This window comes from Nuphar pumila, chromosome 13 (genome assembly GCF_984573655.1).
Source record: "Nuphar pumila chromosome 13, dmNupPumi1.hap1.1, whole genome shotgun sequence".
In the NCBI taxonomy this organism is placed as follows: domain Eukaryota; kingdom Viridiplantae; phylum Streptophyta; class Magnoliopsida; order Nymphaeales; family Nymphaeaceae; genus Nuphar; species Nuphar pumila.
The window spans coordinates 7,657,908-7,677,058 of NC_143261.1; the positions used below are offsets into that span (position 1 = coordinate 7,657,908).

At 40.7% G+C, this 19,151-nt stretch overlaps 1 pseudogene; it reads right to left on the reverse strand.

The window, feature by feature from the left end:
- Positions 1-10,909: 10,909 nt before the first annotated feature.
- LOC149817657 (protein DETOXIFICATION 49 pseudogene) lies at positions 10,910-12,565 on the reverse strand (annotated as a pseudogene).
- Between the last annotated feature and the right edge of the window lie 6,586 nt (positions 12,566-19,151).

Sequence of the window (19,151 nt, forward strand, 5' to 3'; positions counted from 1 at the left end):
GAAATTTTGTATTGGGTTATTGTCTGGAACAATACCATTTTCGAAGACAACTTATAGGATGATGCCAACTAAACTAGAAAAAATTAAAAAAGCAACTTCAAGAGCTGATAGAGCGAGGTTTTATCAGACCGAGTGTGTCGCTATGGAGAGCATCAGTCTTGTTCGTAAAGAAAAAACATACTTCATTGAGACTCTATATTGATTATAGACTTCTAAACCAAGCTAAGATAAAAAACAAGTACCCTTTGCCTCGTATAGAGGATTTGTATGATCAGTTGTGGGAGGCTAGAGTATTTTCAATGACCAGTCTTAGATCAGGGTACCATCAGCTCATAATCAAAGATAATGATATTTCAAAGACAATATTCTGATCAAGGTATGAGCATTATGAATTCGTGGTAATGTTGTTTGGACTCACTAATGCGCCAACAACATTCATGGACCTTATGAATCTGATTTTTCAATCTTACCCAGATTCATTTGTTATTGTTTTTATTGAAATATCTTGATCTATTTTGAGAGCATGAAGCAACACCAAGAACATTTAAAAATGGTTTTGGAGACACTTTTGAATCATCAACTATATGCAAATTTCTCAAAAAATGAATTTTAGCTCAAGGAAGTTATGTTTTTAGGCCACGTAATCTCAAAGAGTGAAGCATTTATAGATCCTATTAAGATAAACAATTTTCATTTTGGTAAGTTTTGCTAGGATAAGATAGAATTCTTGATGATTAATTAGTGCTTGGATTCTAATAGGTGAAAGTTGTGTTGAATTAAAAACAACAAAAAAATATTGGGTATATTCAGAGTTTTCTTGGCTTAGCAGGTTATTATCAGCGATTTATCCAAGATTTTTTGAAGATTGCCTTACTGATGACTAAGCTCCTCAGAAAGGGAATTAAATTTGAATGGAACAAAATATGTGAGGAGAGTTTCTCGAATTTTAAAAGAAAAGCTTACAATCACACCTGTTTTAACTTTATCATCTGGACATAGAGGTTTTGTTGTATATATTGATGCTTTAAGCATAGGTTTAAGATGTGTACTAATGCAACATGGAATAGTCATTGCTTATGCATCTAGGCAACTAAAGACTCATAAAAGAAATGATCTCACACACGATTTGGAGCTTGCAACAATGGTGTTCACATTGAAGATTTGACAACACTACTTATATGAAGAACAATTCAAGCTAATGATTGACCATAAAAGCTTGAAATATATGTTCTCTCAAAAGAAATTAAACATGAGGCATAGTTGTTAGCCAGAGTTTATTAAGGACTACAACTTCACCATCTCTTATCATACGGAGAATGCAAATGTTGTAGTTGATGCTCTTAGCCGCGAGGCTGGAGGCATCTTGGCCAGTCTCGTAGGAAAATGTTGGAGATTAGTTAAAGATTTTGTTAATTGAAAACCCTTCATGGTGGATCATGGAGGTGTTCAACTCTCTAGTTTGTCCATGTAACCTAAGGTCCTCACAACAATTATTGCAAGACAGAAAAATGATCCTCAATATGAGAAGTTAAAAGCACAAGCCCAACAAGAAGGTACCTTATTTTGTCTTAAGGATGATGAAAGTGTTTGGATGAAAGAAAAACTTTGGGTACCAAATAACCCAGAATTGAAGAAAAAATTATCGGATGAAGCGCATAAGACGAGGTACACTATTCATCCAAGATGTTCAAAGATCTGTAACAAAAATATTTGTGAAACAACAACAAATTAAAACAGAGCATAAAAAACTAGGCGAAGTAATGCAGAAGATAGAGATTTCGCTATGTAAGTGAGAGGATATTACGATAGATTTTATGGTAGGACTACCAAAAACCCCTAGTCTACACGATGTCATTTAGGTCATAGTTGATAGACTTATCAAGTCTACTCACTTTTTAACTATCCAATTTAATCAGTCGCTTAAAAGCTTAGCTGACTTGTATGTGAAAAAGATAGTACATCTTCAAGGAGTGCCAGTCTCAATTATATCAAATTATGATTTGCGATTCACATCATATTTTTGGAGACAATCACAACAAGCTTTAGACAGTAAATTAAAATTTAGTATTGTTTTTCATCCCCATTCTGATGGCTAGTCAGAAAGGACCATACAAACATTAGTGGACAAGTTGCGATCATGTATGTTGGACTGGAAAGGCGATTGAGATAAGCATGTGGTGCTTGCTAAATTTGCATATAGTAACAGTTATCATGACAACATTGAGATAACCTCCTATAAAGTTCTGTATGTAGACCTTGTCGATCTTCAGTGTATTGGGATGAAGTTTTTGAGCGAGCAGTTGAGTTGCCCATAGATTTAGAGCACTACACTCAAACAACTAAAGATAATTTATGAAGGATTGTGAATTGTTCAAAGTCAATAAAAGAGTTATGTAGATCAATGGCAGAGAGAGCTAACTTTTGCAATCCAAGATATAGTTTTTTTAAGGTATCTTTGACTAAGAGCGTCTTTCAATTGGGGAAGAAAAGAAAGTAAAGTCATAGATATGTCAGACTATTTAAAATTTTAGAGTAAATTGGTGAGACAACTTATCAAGTACCACTACCTCTGTTGTACATGCAAATACATAATGTCTTCCATGTTTTGATATTGAGAAAATATATTCATAACCCGTCACACATCATTTAGTATGAAGTCATGGACATTAAGGAAGATTTGACAATGAAAGATAAGTCAGTTGAAATCTTGGATCAAAGGGATCAGGTTTTGAGGACAAAGATCATTCCTCTCATGAAAGTGAAATGACAACATCATGGAATAGATGAATGCACATGGGAGCCTCAATCTTATAAGTGAGAAAAGTACCCTGAATTGTTGGTCTAGACCTTGTATATCAAAATTTTCTTTACAGGAGTAGGATGTAATAACCAATAATTTTTCAGTATTTTTAATTGATTACAAATAGAAATGATATTTTTGATGACCTATCTTTTGTAATTCGAGTGCATAATTGCGTCCATATCAAAAATTTGAAAAGAACAAAAATGATCATCGAAATCAAAGTTTGTGCAAGCTCAAAACATGCCTGACAAGTTCAAGGGTATGTTAGTAATTTCAATAGTTTTTTGGGGTTCACAATGACTTGAAAGTTATGGTTGTCTATACCCTTGTTGACCAATTTCAATCAACTATTTATATTTTTATAAATAAGTTTTTCTTTTGATATAAAAAAATAAATTAAAAAGATTATTACGACCTAGCCAAAAAATGCTAACTAAAAGCTAATTAGATACCTAACTAACCTAACCAAAAACTACCTAGTTGGGGCAATTGGACTCATATTTGAATCTTGCTTTAAAATCCAGATCCAAATCCCCTCCCCCTATGGCCCATGGTTTTGCATGGTGTTGCCACTTTCAACATGCCTCTTTCCACCCCTATAAAAGGGGGGACCTCCCCCCCCCTTAGGCTCACTCAACCCTCTCCCTCTCTCCCTTAAACCCTTCTTGCACCACCACTTTGGTGGTTGCTACCCTCTTAGCCTAGCCCACTTTTTCTTGGCCCTTAGACACTCGGCTCACCTCTTAATGCCCCCCTTGGGCTAGCCCACCTTCCATTGGCTTTTGGCCATTAGGTTCACCCCGGTGGCCCCCTTGGCCTAACCCACTTTTTCTTGGCCACTCGATTCACCCCCAAATGGCCTGATTCACCTTTCAGGCTGACCTAATTTCCCATAAGCTGACAAGGTTTCCCCTACGACGACTTGGTTTTCCTCTAAGCTAACTCGATTTCCTCAAGGCTGACCTAGTTCCCCCTAAGTTGACTCAGTTTCTCCTTCACCCGAATTTGTTGTTCACCTATTTCAACTGCACACTCATGAAGTTCACCGGAGGTTTGTGTCTTATTTGGAAGAAAACTCCCTTGAGGATATTTTGGAATTTTTTCATCTCTTTGGATTAGCATGCTCTTCAAGATTGGTATTCTTACGCGGATTTACATCAAAATTATGTGATGTTTATTTATGTGATTTCATATGTAAATTATTCATAAAATAGGCAAAGATTCAGTTTAAGAACTTTTGTAAAAGCCTAGACCCCTACTAAGTTTTATTGATTTTTGTAAAAACCTGGACCCCTGCTAAGTAATATTGACTTTTATAAAAACCTTACCCCTGTTGATCTTACTATTAGCACTTGACACGGGGTCGACCCCAGCTTCTTGGGGGTTAACTCAATCTAAGACTTGAATACTTATAAAACATCTCTTCTAAAGGAAGAGTCAACCCCAGAACTATGTGAGTCGACTCTGAAATTCGATAGGTCAACTCTTAGGATGAAAGACAACTCCCTTTACCCTACATGCAAGCATATGATGATATGACCTTGGGTAAAGCATGTATATACATACTAGGCTATGCAAAAACTACATATGGCTCATGTGAAGTATGTGATTCAATGAACTGGACTAAGATCCTAATAGTTATAGAGTATGTCATGTGTATGGGTATTGTACGACATGTAACGCATGCATGTACAACTTATAGCTCTGCAACGAGCTTGGGGTTATGAGGGACCCTTGTAAGTGCAAAGATACACATGTTGAACATGCATACCTAAATAAATAAATAATGACACCTTCACCTGCGAGTTGCTCGAATGGTTCAAAGCACTAGAGCAATAAACAAATAGTTATAAGATAGACAACACTCATAACCATTATAATTGCATGTGCTATCTTGGAGAGGATAGGCGGTACAAACCTCAAGTGGCTCCTAATAGGTTCATCTATCTTCTTAATGATTTATGAAAGCAAGGCATCCCAATTGGTCTTCATGCACTCGAGGGTTGGGAGTCAGAGCTATCAATGTATCCTAAGTGATAGTGCCCAACTATTGTAGTTAGTTCATGATGTATTATAATTCTTCTTGGTCCTCTGTAGGAGTTGTCTCTCAATCACAGTTCATCTGCTTTGTAAGTCGGGAGTTTGTAGACTTTTAAAAAATCTAAAATACATAGAATAATAAACACCTGAATTATTCTAACTTGTTGCCATATTCATCCTCTTGTACCCAAAGCACTATAACTAAAAGAAACAAAGACCTTGTTGATCACACAACTTTGTATTGATAACATATCCAGTTAGTCTAAATTGATTAATGTTGCTTAGCATGTATGAGCTTCGAGCAAGCTATACACAAGACTATGAGCTTCAAGTAAGTTGTCTTATTATTGAGGTCATATTGAATGTTAGCATGTTGCTCTCATAAATGTTTTATTATTGGATACCTGAACTAATGTGTTGTATCACCTAGATAAAAATATATGTCTGAATGTTATGTAGTGTAAATTTGGTATATATATCTAACAGGTTTTCACCAGTCTGACCCCTTCTAATGGGGCGTAGGTGAGCAGTGACAGCAGCACAGGCCAGGCACGACAGACCAAGACTTCTAGGCTCAGTTCATTTTGATATTTTTGGCTCTGTTTTGTAGATATTTTGCTAAACATGCTATTATTCCTAAACTATGGATTGCAAACCTTGTCTTATTCATTTTAGAATGATATACATGTTTTTGCATAAATTAATTTGCTTTAATTTTTGTATATTTAAATTACTCTGATTTGTTTGAAAAACTTAGGAGTTAGATTTTTAATAGAATCCTCATTGTTAGACCATGATCCAAATCCTATGGGGAGAGTTGGATCCAAGCCTACGCAATTCACCTTCTCTTGTAACCTTCTTGAGGATTTGCTAACTTAGGCCAATCAAAATGTTTTTTCTGTTGTGCTATAACCCTGTTTTACATTGCCAAAGAAAATTTTATTTTATTTTTTTAAATTTTCAAGTTACAAATCTCAAAGCATTACAATATATGCAGACTTGGTTGATCTTCCAGCAAGACAAAGTCATCAACCAGGGACCGAGAGGATGATTGGGGGCACTTACTAGTGTCAAGTCATTTATAGGAGTGTATCACCATGGACTTTATTGTTAGTTTGTCGAAGGCATAGGGTTGCAATTCAATTCTTGTGGTTGTGGAGATGTTTTTGAAGTATGCTATCTTTGTACATGCCCCTGCCACTTGCTCAACTATGGATATCGTAAAGTTGTTCTTGCGACATGTGGTAAAGTATTGAAGAATCTCTGAGAGCATTATCAGTAATCGAGATGCTCATTTCACTGAAAAGTTTTGGCATGAGGTATTTCGATTGATAAGAACAATCTTTCATTTCAGCACCAGTTTTTATCTCCAAACTGATGGGCAGACCGAGCATATCAAGGACATGCTAGAGGAGTATCTTCAGCACTTTGTTACTGCCAACAAGAGAGATTGACTGGACTTACTTGATATCACTCAATTCTGCTACAACCTCCAAAAGAATGAGTCATCCAGTCCAGGTCCAGCCTAAGTTATAATAGGACAATAACCGTAGACTCCACACTCTCTTGCTTCTCGAGGATGTGGGAAAGTGTCATATGCATACCAATTTGTCAAAAACTGGCAAGACCAGGCAGAGATGGCAAAAGTGCATCTGAACAAGGTGGTAAATCACATGAATAATTGGGCAAATGTGAAGTGTCAACCTATAGAATTCTATGTTGGAAATAAGGTGTTGGCTCTTCTTCGAGTGTACTGCCATTTTTCGAAGACACCATTGAGGCTATATTCACAAATATGACAAGTCCTTCACCATCACAAAGTGTGTTGGGCACTTGGTGTACAAGTTGGACTTGCCTACAGATTTTCAAGTACATCCAATTTTTTCATGTATCCAATCTGAAATTGTTCCATGAAGATAAAGGAGATCCATAGAGGAGCATATCTTAGCATGCTCTGATCCCACAACGCACGCCTTCAATAGCCAACATTCTAGACTGAGAATCAGAAGTCATCTTCAATTACTCCAACAACTATCTTCGTGAAGTAAAGAAGTACTCAGTGTAGTCGAAGGGTCTACTAGATTGTGAAGATACTTGGGAGAAAGTGACCAGTGTATGGAAGCACCATCAACTTATAGAGGAGTACCACACACGATTATTATCTAGGACAACGTCAGCTTAGGCGGGTCGTGTTTCGGACCGCTATGCTTAACTTTTGTTGCTTGATGAATATACATCTTTTGCTTTCTTAAGTGCTTATAATGGTCTTTATCCTAAGAATCTTAGATTAAAAGTTGAATTTGGGGTCACTTTGTACTTGTTAACTTTGCTAAAAGAAATTCTTGCATTCTTTGTCTTCTTCTATTCTCTTGCCCTTGCTCTCTTTATATGATTGTGCGCATACGTGCTTGTGCAATTGTGCCCGCATGCTTGACTAGCAACAATTAGATCAATTTTTGTTGTGCGCTTGGAATGCCTTTCCGGTGTTGGGGTACACCCGGGCATGCCTAATTGCCACCATGGGGTTTGCAACTACCACACCACCGCCCATCTCCGACTTCCATCTACTATATTAAACCCATTGGAAGAGCATTTGTTGATGTCATTGATGCCCCCAAACAACTTTCGATGGATTTAATAAAGAATTAGCCAAAATTTTTAAGGTGCTCCTAAACAACCTAATAGAAAATGCCAAATCCATATCCTTTGTTCGGTTGCCTCAGTGGTTACCTTCAAATACCAGCTCCCAAACATAGTCTAAAAGAGTGACAGCACCTGGTTAATTGATTGGCCATACAAAACACAAAAAATCACCACAATACAAGAAATCTGACCTTTACTGGTGTTAATTTATCGCCATGTGCCAAAAAAAAGTTAGCTTTATTGAAGCAGTTTTGTAGTGCATCAAAAAGAATAGTTTGTTACTGGCGCACTTTTGCAGTGCGCAAGAAAAAATGAATTTGCATAATTGGCCAGTAAAATTCAGTTTTTCACTTGCGCTAAGAAAATTAGCATCAGTGAAAATGTGCTTTTACCGGCGTGTCAGGGACGTGCAAGTAAAAGTGTTTGTTCTTGTAGTGACATATGTTGCAATTTTCTGTGTACAACGCAAACAAGAAAAATGGCTATGCGGGCAGTGATTTTCAGTGTAAAACACAAAATACCAGTGAGTTTCTGTTTTTAGTGTGACCCCTACCACTGGATCCACTCTGGATGTACATTACACAATATGCGATGCCTCACTTGTTTCATTAAAAAAAAAAAACTGGTTGGTCCCACTACATAGGACAGGTACCAATTTTGTATCAATGCAAAACACCCTTTATACCTTGTCAGCTCTTTTATGTGGTGGAAGGCTGCAGTGGTTGATAAGGACGCCAAACACAGTCTCTCTCTCTCTCTCTCTCTCTCTCTTTGGTGCTTCATATCAAAGAACGACATCTCTCTTCAAACAAAAGTTAGGGAGCACCCACCCTTTTCTTTTCTTTTCTTAGAAATTAAGGGAACAGGGATGGCAGTAGACCCGGGGGAAATGAAGTATTGCCCAGCCTCGCCTCATTTGAACCGGTGATGGAGGATATGAAATGGGGATGGAGGTTAAAATAAAAACCTGTAAGGAGGCGGAAATGGACTTAACGCTTTTTCCTGCCCCGCCTCATCCCAGTCTCTAATCCCCACCTTGCCCCACCCCACTCCATCGCCGATCCTTTTTTAAGGATGGCAGTGGACCGAGAGAAAACAGGGGCTCCGCCCCACCTTGCCCCGTTTGGACTGAGGATGAAAGACATAAAATGAAAATGAGGTTAAAATCAAAACTACATAAAATAAAGGCAGGAATAGAGGGCAGGATTTTCAGACAGAGCAGAGGTGGAGACCTTGTCTCCGTCGGCCCCTGCCCCGCCTGATGAGTTGTGGAGCCTGATTCACTGTTTTTGCCTTTGCAGGAAGGGGGGTCCGGGGGCTCCCCCGGCGCGGATATCTAAAGGGGACATCAGGTATGACACTTTGTTTCAGTGAGAGAAGTGCAAATTTGCAAGGTTTTGTAGATGCAGACCTTGGTGGAGACGTGGACAGACGAAAGAACACTTCTGGATATGTGTTTACATTTGGTAACACCGCGATTAGTTGGATGTCAAGACTTCAGAAATGTGTTGCCCTCTTAACCACAAAAGCTGAATATATTGCTATTTCTGAGGCTGGAAAGGAGATGGTGTGGTTGAAGAATTTTCTGAAAGAGATTGGCAAGGAACATGACAAAAGTGTTCTCTTCAGTGACAATCAGAGTGCCTTGTGCCTTGCAAAGAATCCAGTATTTCATTCAAGGATAAAGATATTCAATTAAAGTATCATTATATTCGAGAGAAGATAAATGATGGGACATTGTCATTAGAGAAGATCCTTGGTGCCGAGAATCCAGCAGATATGTTGACAAAGGGTGTGACCACTAAGAAACTGAGGTTGTGCATTGCCTCAATTGGACTCCTTCAATGAGCATGAGGGAGGGATGTCGTTTCAGAGATTCAGAGAAGAGTTTGAGAAGAAAGACAGTTGGAGATTTTTTTTTTCTTTGTATCAGTCTCCAAGTGAGAGATTGATGAGTTGTGGAGCCTGATTCACTGTTTTTGCCCTTGCAGGAAGGGGAGTCTGGGGGCTCCCCCGGCACAGGTCCCGCTGCGCGGTCAACAGGCGGAGGTCAAGGGGGGCAGCGCTTCCCCAGAAGAAATTTGTTTTTGGGACTTATGTTTGGGACCCGATTTTCAGTGGATCCGATCCGATTTGGTTAGGGTTAGGGTTGTCGCCCTTGCCTTGTTTATATTCTCGCTTTTCTTTCCTCAGCTTGTAACTATCAATTAAGAGTAATAATATTTCTCTTTGGTCGGCCGTGGTTTTTTACTATCTCTCGGATTTGATGAGAGGTTTTTTCACGTAAATCTGTGTTCTTCTTGTGTTTTGTTTGATCGTTCTTGTTCTTTGTTTCCTCTTGGTTTTCCTAACACCGCCCCCGCCACACACACCTTACTCATTTAAAAAAAAATGAGACTGAACCCAGAAAATGAGATCAAATTGATACTGAACGCAGTGCGTCCGTAGAACCGAATGCCATGCTTGCGAAGCTATTCCAGTATAAGATGCGTGACGTGACAATTTAGTCTTTAAAAGACAGCACGAACAGACAAAAGCTTGGTCAACGTGCAACCGTCCCGTGGCCGTGACTAAGACACAGCACAAGGACCCCTTTAGGGGGCGTTTGTGTCATGGCCCGCAGCAGCAGTAGCTTGTACCGTGGAGCTCAATTACGTAGAGAATGAGTTCCACCTTACCTTCACGAAAACCATTACTGTGAAAAAGAAAGGGTCTAATCTAACAGTGATTTTACAATCCTTTTTCGTAAAGAAAGGGATCCCCGTGTTTGCGTTGCTCTGCAAAAACGTATCGAAAGTTGTAACCCGACTGTATCAGCTCTTTATTTTTTTCTCTCTTTTTTTTTTTCGACAGAGAAAGCTTGTGTTAGGCTGACCCCTACCTGTTATGCAGCCATATATTATTGGGATTAGAACTTGCAATGTCCCAACACTAACTGCCCCTTTTTCCGCGGCAAGCAAACACGCCCTTAATGAAAGGCCAAAAGAACGCGCGTTTTAATCAAAAGGGCAAACCATGTTGTCATCATCTTCATGGTCCATGGAGTAGACCCCGTCCGCATCCGAGTCCGTCCGGTAATCAACTACTTTCTCCTTCTCTGACCAACAGCTGAAAAAAGAAACGAAGCAACTAACCAAACAACAAGGGAAAGAGAAAAGCAAGACAAATACGATTCTCTCATGCATCAAAAAAAAAAAAAAAAGTATTTACTTCACATTGCCTTGGTGTCCAAAAAATCAAAGACCACATGGCCCCCAAAAAGAAAAGAAAACAAAACCATATTACATTCTCTTTCCCCTAAAGCCTTTTTTTTCTCTCTCTCTCTCTCTCTCTCTTGAGCCTTGTTACTTTCTCTTTCCAAAAAAAAGAAGAAGAGGTGGGTTGGGAAAATGGCGCCTAAGAATCTACGTACAAAATTCAAGAGGGCCTGCGCCTGCGTTAGATATAATATGACAAAACGTTTGGTCGCTAGTCTTGCACAATTTTTATACTCACGAGTCCACTCGGCACCTCACTGTCACCACCGTCCCCGCTCCCCGTCAGCATCTTGGCCCTTTCCGCCTGAACGAGCCAGTCCGTACGCCATACCACCACCATCATCGCCACCACGCACGAACCCTGTGCCGCCATGAGCCCCAGCCACAGCCCCTTGAAGTCGAACCCCATGTAGAACGCCAGTACCACCGCCACCGGCATCCCCACCAGGTAGAAGCACCCCAAGTTGATGTTGGCCCCCGTCCTGGGCCTCGCCGTCCCCCTCAGCACCCCACAGCCCGTCGTCTGAGGGCAGTTCCCCAACTCGCACAGACCTATGATGGGAAGCACCCTGGACGTGATCCTTATGATGTCCTCGTCGCCGGTGTACATCTTGGCCCACCCGTTCCTCACCATGGTCGTGAAGAACAAGGCCGTGAACCCCAAAACGAAGCTGCAAGATAAGCCCACCACGACCGACTTCTTAGCTCTTTCCGGCCTGTTAGCTCCCAACTCGTTGCTCACTCTCGTGGACACCCCAAAGCTCAATGAGGAAGGGAAGATGTATATCAGAGACGTCATTTGTATCAAAATGCCCATCGATGCCACCGTTGCTTTGGGATTCAAGAGCAGCCCGCACAGCAGTATCATGATCTCGTACCACCACCACTCTAGACAGATGGATATACAGCTGGGTACGGCCAGGTTGAGGAGGGAGCGCCACCCTTTTAGGCACTCTCTTGATGGACGAACCCACGAAAATTTGCAGGGTCTGGACAGGCAAGTATACATTAGCAAGCACAGGACTATGTTGATGTTGGTCCACGCCGCGCTCAGAGCAACGCCGCGAATCCCCATCTTTAGAACGGTTACGAGCAGGTAGTTGATGGGTACATGGAAGGTCATGGCTACCAATGCGCAGTAGGTGATGGGCATGGTGATGGTCTGCGTCCGGAGGTAAATTCTAAGAGGGTGCAGCAAGGATTGGGCGAAGAGGTCCGGGAGGGAGTAGGTAATGTAGGAGTGGGCGACCTCGATTATAGCAGGGTCCTGACCACAAATGAGGAGGATTCTGTGCATGTTGAGCCAGAGGAGGGAGATGGGGAAACAAACGCAGAGCAGGATGAGGATGGTTCTTTGGAGAGTCAGGCCGAGGAGAGAGTGCCTCTTGGCTCCGAATGCCTGGCCACAGATGGGTTCCATCCCCATTGCTAGGCCGGAAATGATCGAATAACCGGTGATGTTGGCGAACCCGATGGCAAGCGAGCCGCCGGCGAGTTCGAGCTCGCCCAGGCGACCTAGGAAGAGCATGGAGACCATGGTTCGGGAGTAGAGAAGGAGGCCCATCAGGACCATGGGGACAGATATCTTGCCCATGGTTGCTAGCTCCTTGACGTAGCGCGAGAGGACGGGCTCGGGGCGGTCCAAATCGCCTTGTTCGAGGTGGGTGAGGTCCTTGTGCGGAGAGGTTTTGGGGTTGAGCAAGAGGGTGAGGATGGTGAGTTCGGGTTCGGCATGTCGGTCGTGGTGGGTTCGGGGCTCTTTCTGTTCTGGTTTTAGGAGGAGGCAGTGGGCTTCTTCCTCATGGAGGCTTGGTTTGCACATGATGAAGGGTGAGATGGGGATCTTTCAGACAGAACAGAGGAGGTCTGAACAGAGAGAGAGAGAGAGAGAGAGAGAGAGAGAGAGAGAGAGAGACGTTCTTTTGGATGAAAGAACAATCAGAGTACTCACATTCCGCTTAGTCTTTGGCGTTTCTCTTACCTCGTGCAGCAGTGAGAGAGAGAGAGAGAGAGAGGACCGGATTTTGGAAGTTGAGGTTCATAACTCATGAGGTTTGAGTTTATATACGCCCTGGCGGTAAGCGGATACAAACTTTTCCCTTTTATCTTCTCAGGTCGTCGTTTGCAAACTTTACCACATCGAGGAGTTATTTATGTATGGAGATTGGAGTCTATAGTCAAATATAAGTACCAAGATATCCTTCGCCCTATTCTTAGACCTATGGACTTGATATACCAATCCCATCTTCAATACCAAAAAAAGGGAGAACAGATCAGGTGCGATCACATTGCACACTTTGAGCTGCACCTGACTGTCCTCCACCTCTTACAGCCTGTCATCTGTGGTGCGCAACAGAAGATGGAGGGCAGATCAGGTGCAGCAGCACACTTAAGTGTGCAACTGCAATATGATTGCATCTTATCTGCCGTTAGAAAAGGGTCACCCATCCCTCCAAATTTCCCGCCTGAATTTCCTATTCAGAATTGCACCACTTTGCTGCTTCTGATGCCGCTCGCTGTTACTTCATGGTCATGACGCCCTTCAAGTCACGGTAAGCTTTTCTGGCTATTCATTTTCCTAGTTTTTTGCTCCTAACTAGTGGACAGTCACTACCATTTGATTTGAAACAGTTAAAATATCAACTATTCCTGGTCAATTTGGTCTCAGAGTTTATAAAACACAATCTTTGACTGATAACAGCTATGTTTCTTCTTCATATTAGTGTAGAGCAGATCCATAGCCGTTTATGGTTATGCAACCTATTTGACTAAAAATGTATTAGTTGTTTGGAAAATAGAATGGAAGAACTAAGCCATACCCACCCAACTCTTTTCAGTCTTTATGCTGGGGAAATGTAGGGCAACAAACAACCTGATTGTGGGGTTTGAAGCAGGGATACAGCCACCCAATGACCGGAAAGGCATCTAAATGACGAAATTGCCCTTGACATCATGCCCAAGCAAACCAGCAAAATTAACATGATCGCTAGCATTTGACTTTGTTTAATTCATTTTAAAGTACACCTTGATGACGCCTATTCCACTGTAAACTAACCGCTCTTACCAATGAAAACGTTTAGTATTATTGTGGCCGTACATCCATTGCTAATTTAAAAACATAGCAACACATAAAATAGATGCAATTGGTTGCACAACTAACAAGTTGCCACCTCATTATGCGAAAATTCGATCTCCCAAAGTGCATCGCCGGGCAATTAATTAAATTTATCTTTAGAGTAGTTCGAACGCCATTTTTACTACATGAACACAGGGTTTTTCAGACCATATTTATCGTCGGCAGTATATGATTTATGGTGACCAATAACATAAACGATGATAAATACTATCGACCCAATCGTCGGCTATTTATTATCGTTTATATTGTTATAAGCGATGATATTTATGTATCATTATTTTTATAAAAATAATTCAATAATTTTATATAGTCGGTATGAAACATCTGGCTCTAGAATATCATCGGTAATAGCAATTAAAGACAGCCGTATTTATCGTCGACTTTATTGTCGACTTTACTAGTTAAAATCAATGATAAATATCATCGCTTAAATTATTTAAAGTCGATTATGCATATCATCGCCTATGGTAAGTTAAACCAACGATAAATATTATCAGCTTTATTATCTCACGCTGACAATAAATATCATCAACTCTTTGATATCAATGATAATATTTATCGTTGATTCTATATTAAAGGCAGCGATAATTATCTTCATATATTTATATTCAAAAAATCATATATTTTTAAATAGCCGACAACAAATATTGTCAGCTATGTTACTTAACTGATGATAAATATCATCGCCAATTTTATTTTAAAGTGACGATAAATGTAGGGTTTGATATTAAAATCGATAATATTTATCATCAGCATTGATTATTATTTTTAAAAACCCGATATTTTTCATCAACATTGACTATAGTTTTTTTTTACAAAGTCAAGAGAGAAAAAAGGAGAGACCAGTGGGAATGAATACATGAGCTGAATGTCCGATTAATGCGAACAAGAGACTAAGCACATTGAAACACTTTAGGAGATCAGGCAAATATTATCAAGTGCTACATTATTCAACATTTTCATGAGAAGTAGTCAGTAAAGGAGGTTGGAGATCATCATTAATGCATTTGGAATTTCTTCTTGGTTTTCTCAAAGACTTGTTCAGCAATTATGGCACCATTCCCATCAGCTCTTTTGATCTCTAAATGTGCTTTTTGGTAATATCCCATGTAGGGATGGCAGTGGACCGGGGGAAAGTGGGGCCCGCCTCGCCCGGTTTGGACCGGGGATGAAGGGTATGAAATGGGGATGAAGGCGGGGACGGAGGTTAAAATCCATCCCCGTCCGGGGGTGGAGGCGGGGATGGACATGCACTTTTCCCGTCCCCGCCTCATCCCCGTTTGAACCGGGGATGGAGGACATGAAACGGGGATGAAGGCGGGGGTGGAGGATAAAATCTTGAGGCGGGGCGGGGGTGGAGACCTTGTCCCCTGCCCCGCCCCGCCCCACTGCCATCCCTAATCCCATGCCCCCTTAAAGCATCAGCTATTGAATCATCAAATCCAATGGTATCTCTATATATGCATGACAAAAAATCCAAGTTATAACATGCAAGAGAATCAAATAAAAAAAATTAGAATGAGTAAAGCAGAAAAGAACAGATTTTGTAAAACCAATCATAAATATATAAGAAATTCAGCTGTGAAGCTTCGTGGATCATCTGCTTGGTCAAATAAGAAACATTAATTCCATGTCCAATACCTGGTTTTCTGGTAAAAGTATCTCAGATGCTCAAGCCCTTCTTCCCTTCAGTCACTGCCCCTTCAAACTTTTCAGAGTGGTCAAAATTTTCAGAAAGTCATTCTTAATTACAGTCCATGTCACATTGATATATAGCTGCAGATAGGAGGATGCAACAATTTTTATGAAGTTTTCAATATTTATGCAGATATGGCCACCTTCAAATCAACTAAAAGAAACAACAAGAGTATTGTTAACATAAACAAGCAACACTTACTGAAACCGCATACATATTTTTCAAAAATGCAATCTTCAACAAACAGCAAGCAAAATAGAATAAAAGACATCATCGTGTCATCCCCCAAACTAAATACAAAATATTAATTACTAAGCCTGAAATTAACTGTAGGAGTTTTTATGAAAAAAAACTAGGGATGTTGAACCAAGGATAATTCACACAAGCAGAGAACTAAAACAAGTTCACTTCAGCTTCAAAAGTTTGATGAAGAAACTGTTCCTGAAAAAATCTACAGACTAGCGTGAACTCAACCAATCCTAGAAGGAAATGCAAACACGAAAATACATGGCATCAAAGGACAAGAAAAGCCCCCCTCTCTTAAAACCTACATCATTCCAACGGATTCTCATTCCATCAGCAACAAACTTTCTTGGCTAGACTATATTCCACCCAATACCAAGGGGAATCTCACCTAGGGCTAGATCACATCACAATCATTTAGAAAGCAACATTCACCATTATTGGATCGATCACATCTCCATCATTTACATCCCTGGGGCTTAGTGCTTTGCTATATCTTAAAACTACTGCCGAAATGTACCGATTTCTAAATAATCTCATAATGAACACAAAAATGATTAGAAGTGCACAAAACAGAAAACAGTTTTTTTTAAGAGAGTGAAGACGAGTCAGTTTCAACTACATCCTCACAAAGATGTAGTTGACAACTCCAGCCTCATCCCCCATTTTCTTTTCCATTCCCATCAACCCTCTCATCTTTGTCATGTTATGCAATAAGAAAAGCATGATTTCACAAGGAGGTTTCAATTCTATAACAAACACTACAACAAAAAGGAAAAGAAAAAAACATATATGCAAGAAGGCCGAAAACAGAATTTAAAAATACCTAATCTATACATATTTTTCATTGAAGATCAAAATGCAAGAAAACAGAAAATAGGAAATTTTAGGAGGGAAGAGAGGATGTTACCTTCCTGAGTGCATACACATGAAGGATGAGATATCTCAAACCCTAATCTGGCAGCTTTGGGATGCCGAGAAGAGGAGGTGGTCGTCGGGGCTGAGGGCGTTGACCATGTCGGATTTGCCATCGAGCATGGCCTTGACGGAAGAGTCGAGGGCATTGACGATCTTGATGTCATTGTCTCAGGCACAGACGTCGGAGGAGACGAAGAAGGGACCACCGGTGTAGAATTTCTAAAAGACTGTCCTGTCCGACGGTGGCAAGGGTAGTAGGGTGAGTGCCGCGAGGAGAAGGCGAATGAGGGGTTTTCGAGAGAGCAAAAAGAAAAAGGGAAGGAGACCTCCCACAAAAGTTGTAAGTTTATTTAATAACGATATTTATCGCCATTGATGATAAACTATCTATGATGATATTTATTGTCGACAATAAATTAAAGACGACCATAATTATCATCTTAAATAAGATTGGCAATAAATTTAACATCATCGCCAATATTTATCTTATCTGATGTGAACTATTGGCGACAATAAATATTCTCATCAATAGAATTAAGTTACCTAATAGGGATATGTTTAATTACAATGACGATATTTATCATCGTTGATGTTACACTATTGGCGATGATAATTATTATTGTCAATAAAAATAAGGATAAATATTATGGCTGACGATAATTACCGTCGCCACGTTGTTGATGTTAACTATTGACAATGATATTTATCATCGCCAATAGAATTAGGTTAAGTTACACTATAGACAACGATAATTAATATCATCGTAAAAAATATTAGGGATAAGTTTAATGTTAACAATAATATTTATCATTGTTGATGTTACAATGTGAGTGATGATAATTGTCACCGTTCATAGATTACAAATAATTGGCATATTGACGACCACAATTATCGGCATCATTATGTTGATCATTTATAATCTACTACTGGCATATGGAGAATGATAATTATCATTGTTATTAGATTATAAATAATAGCATTTGTTGTGACGATGATTAGCATAAAAAATAAGAATATATGCGACGATAATTATCATCATCTATACTTAAAAATATAAAGGATAATTGGCGATGATTACTTATCATCGTATTTGACAGGCGACAATATCGTCAACAATATTTAATCTCGACCATCTTTCGTGTGTTCCTATTCATATAACCGAAGGATAAGAGCTGCAACATTATATCGTTCACTACAAGAAAAACGCTACTTAGCGACGGAAATTTGCGACAAATTTTTTCCATCGCCAATTTGCGACGAAAATTTGCGACGAATTTTTTCCATCGCCAATTTGCGACGGATTAGCAAGTGAAAACTACTTGTCGCTAACGTTTGAAATATTTGCAAAATTAGCGACGGAAATATCTCCGTCGCTACAGTCATTGCTAATTAGCGAGGGATTAGCGACAACATTTTTTCATCGCCAAAAACACTACAAAAAAGGCTAATTAGCGACGGAATTAGCGAGGGAATTTTTCCGTCCCTAATCCGTCGCTACTTAGCGACGGATTAGGGACGGAAAAATTCCCTCGCTAATTCCGTCGCTAATTTTCGTCCCACATGAGGCACGAAATTTTCCCTCCCTTCGTTCAAAATTTTTCCTCCATTTTGTTTTTCCCTCCCGTTCGATTTAAACCATCCCCACTTGACGACGCGCACAAAGGGTCGATCCCCACCTATGGAGAAGTCGCAAATGGAGCCGTCGTGGCTTCACCGAAGCCGAGACGTCAAGGGAGCGACAAAGAGGAGGCTGCTGTTGGGGAGCCACTGGAGCCTGCCGGAGTCGAAGAGAGTGGCGACGAAGAGGAGGCTGCTGTTGGGGAGCCACTGGAGCCTGCCGGAGTCGCGAAGATCCGCGCGGAGTCGCGAAGCGCCTGTCGGAGTAGCGAAGCGCCTGTCGGAGTCGCGAAGAGCCTGCCGGAGTCGCGAAGATGTTGTACTCGTTGCTTCTCCCCCTGCAGCTTGCGAAGATCCGCGCGAAGTCGCAGCTGAAGCTGAGCGCCCCCGCCGTGAAGCTCTTAGGCTGGTTCTCGTGGCAGACCTGAAACTTGAAGAGGATCTCCCCCCGGAACGCGCCCCCGCCGTGAAGCTCTTTGGCTGGTTCTCGTGGCAGACCTGGAACTTGAAGATGAGCTCCCCCCGGATCCGCGCGGAGTCGCAGCCTGCCGGAACGCGCCGGTTCTGTGCAAAAAAAATTGCTCCTTGCCGGAGAACGCGCCGACAGCGAGCAATTTTTTTTTATTTTTTTTTTTAAATTTAAGGATGGATTAGCGACGGATATTATCCATCACTAATTTAAAATAGCGAAGGACTCGCGATGGATCATATACGTCGCTAATCCATCGCAAATTAGTGACGGACTTAGCGGCGGATAAGTTCTGGCACTACTTAGCGTCGAAAAATTCGCGATGAAAG